The sequence below is a fragment of the Chrysochloris asiatica genome, unplaced genomic scaffold (genome assembly GCF_000296735.1).
Source record: "Chrysochloris asiatica unplaced genomic scaffold, ChrAsi1.0 scaffold00253, whole genome shotgun sequence".
Classification (NCBI taxonomy): domain Eukaryota; kingdom Metazoa; phylum Chordata; class Mammalia; order Afrosoricida; family Chrysochloridae; genus Chrysochloris; species Chrysochloris asiatica.
In genome coordinates, this window is record NW_006408771.1 from 2,731,850 (window position 1) to 2,734,638 (window position 2,789).

Genomic DNA, 2,789 nt, shown 5'->3' on the forward strand with positions numbered 1-2,789 from the left:
CAAGAGAAGCAAGTCCACAGTCCCATTTTCTAAGGCACTTCTGAATGGGCTTGAACTGCCATCTCTTCAGCTAAATTTGCACTATATTTGGTTGATTGCATTTTAATTCTAGCAATAGTTTTGAAAGATTTGTGTAAAAAAAATTTTAATTTCAGAAGCTCAGCAAATGCTTCTATTGTATTTTTTTTGTATTTTAAATAAACATATTTTATTTAAAGAAATCCTCCAGTGAAGTGGAGAATACATTGCTTTTATGTGGAAGAAGGCTGAGTAAATATGATAAGTCAACTTTTATCTGTGCAGTTCACCACCATACCCTGACTAGAAACCACAGTATTTCCATATGACAGTTCCCAAAATGATCTTAAAAAGTCTCCAGATTCTGCATCTCTTTTGGCTTGCATCTCTCTTGATTCTACCCAAGCTTTATTATTGGTTCGCTTCATATCATCATCTCAATCTTCCTAAATTTTCTTTAGGACTTTCATCAATCCCTCACTAGGATCTATTTCAGTACCCTAGGAAGGCTTTACTTTCTCTTTACATTCTTTTTCAACCTGAGTCATATAGTCCATCTGTGTGATTTCAGCTTTCTTTCTACACAAAATAAGGTCTATAACAGTCTTGATTCTTTTTTTTAACTGCATTCCACAGAGATGGGTTTCAAAAGGTTGTTAAAAATCATGGAGTAACTATTCCCATTTAGGTTCTTTACCAGAAGAGCAAATGGCCTCTATGTGAAATGCACCTGCACGTTCTCACTGGGAACTAGATCGACCTTAATGAAAGTGATGTTGAGTTTCACAAACTTAGCTGACTGATCTTACCCACAATTACTGATTTTCACTGTATACCCCATTGAAATGGGAGCAACCACAGCTGCTGGCTTCTCGTTGTTAAGAGTGTCTGCTTTCCCCTTTGATTTCTGTTGCATCTTGTTCTTGATTTCTGTGTCAATCTTGGCTTTTTCACGTGTAATGGCATCATGTACTCTTTTATGATGGCCTTTTCCAGCAACACCTTAACCTTTTCCAGATCTGTCTGTAGCCCTTCCAAACTAGAAGCCATGGTAGTGTCGGGTCAGACTGAAGGCCGGAGCGGTAGCCATGAAGGGCAGAGGACAGGAAACACCGCACCAGGCGTGCTCACCAGAGCGCAGCCAGCACGCAAAGGCACGAGTCTCAGTGCCCACTCAACTGTAATTTAAATGATTAAATATATTTAACCTGTAAAAATACCTGAATAAATTTTAAGGAGGAGAGGTAGGAAAACTTTTGTCAAACTACTTTTCAGAAATTATGGATGCATTTAAAATATTTATTCTTTTTAGTGTAAAAGTTCCATTAATGGCAAATATTGCTTTAGAGTAAAGTGCATTTTTAAAAAATATTATGAAATAAATGATATCATATATTTAAGTTACAGAAGTGATTTATTTTTGAATTAATTTTAGACTATACAACTCTATCTTTTATTCTTTCCTCATAAATAAAAGTATGCCTGAGTGGGATGCTTGTATTATATTCAGAATTTTATGATCTTCAAGATGATCAAAAGTTCATGCCATCAGTCAGTATTTCTGAGTGCCAACTATATGCAAAGATTGTAGAAAATAAAAAAGTAGTAGGAATAATTATATTTAATGTAGTAACACCATGTTATGTAAGAGTTGCTGCAACCTAAATTATGTTTTCCTGTGACCCTCTGGGAAGAATTCATTTGTCTTTCATTTTTTTATCCCCAGGGTCTGTAACAGAACCATGCAAATAAAAAGTGTCAACTATTTGTTGAAATTATGCACAAAATTCCAAGTCTCATGGCAAAAATGTAGTTTAAGGAAAAAGACACAATTTGAAGTAAGTGAATAATGCATATATAAAATATTCAGAAAAAAATTTGTAACATGTCACAAAGTCACTATACCATAAATGCCAAATAATTGCCACCAATTGCAATTATTTTTCTCTCAATGACGTACAGGCAGGGTCTAGGATACAAATAAGATCTGTATCTAAATCCTATGTGAAAGTTTTAGATAGATAGGACATTTTAGGTAGATAGTCCTAGTGTGGCACTGTAGGGATAATAAGCCTTGGACTACTAATTGCCAGGTCAGGGGTTCAAATCCATCAGCTGCTCCCTGGAAACCCTATACCAGGTTGCTATGAGTTGGAACTGACTCATGGCACTTAACAACAACACCAGAAACAGATATGTTAGTGTTGTCAAGTCAGTTCCAACTCATAATGACTCTGTGTAGGTTTACAAAGAGCTGCAGGTGAGTTTTAACTGCCACCTTTACTGTACAAACTGACCTTGTGATCCAGTGCTTATCCTGTACCACCACACCAGGACTCCAAAAAAAGAAAAAGAAAGAAACAGGTATATATGGTTCATATTTACAAAGACCTTAGTAAGCTGAAAAGACTTATATTACTCATTTTGAATTCAACCATCTTATGATTTACAATTCCAGGAACATTAAAGTGAAGATGAATAGTGTTACACTCATCATCAGAAAGAACACTGCAAGATCTGTCTTGAAGTGCAATGCTGTCTGTGATGAATATTATCCATATACTTACAAGGAAGACCAGTTAATGCCACTATTATTCTAATTTACTCATCAACCAATAAAGCCAGTATAGATGAAAGTGAAGAATTCTACTGACTTCTTCAGTCTGAAATTGACCAAAGATAAGGTCAGCAGTTCGAAACTACCAGCTGTTCCATGGGAGAAAGATGAGACTTTCTGTTCCTGTAAAGATCTACAGCCTCAGAGAAACACT

The 2,789-nt window shown here is 35.7% G+C and overlaps 2 pseudogenes; one reads left to right on the plus strand and one right to left on the minus strand.

Annotated features, from left to right (window-relative positions):
• Positions 1 to 284: 284 nt before the first annotated feature.
• Positions 285 to 1,093, minus strand: LOC102819585 (annotated as a pseudogene).
• Positions 1,094 to 1,106: 13 nt separating this feature from the next.
• Positions 1,107 to 2,789, plus strand: part of LOC102819960 — a 177,672-nt pseudogene continuing 175,989 nt past the window's right edge.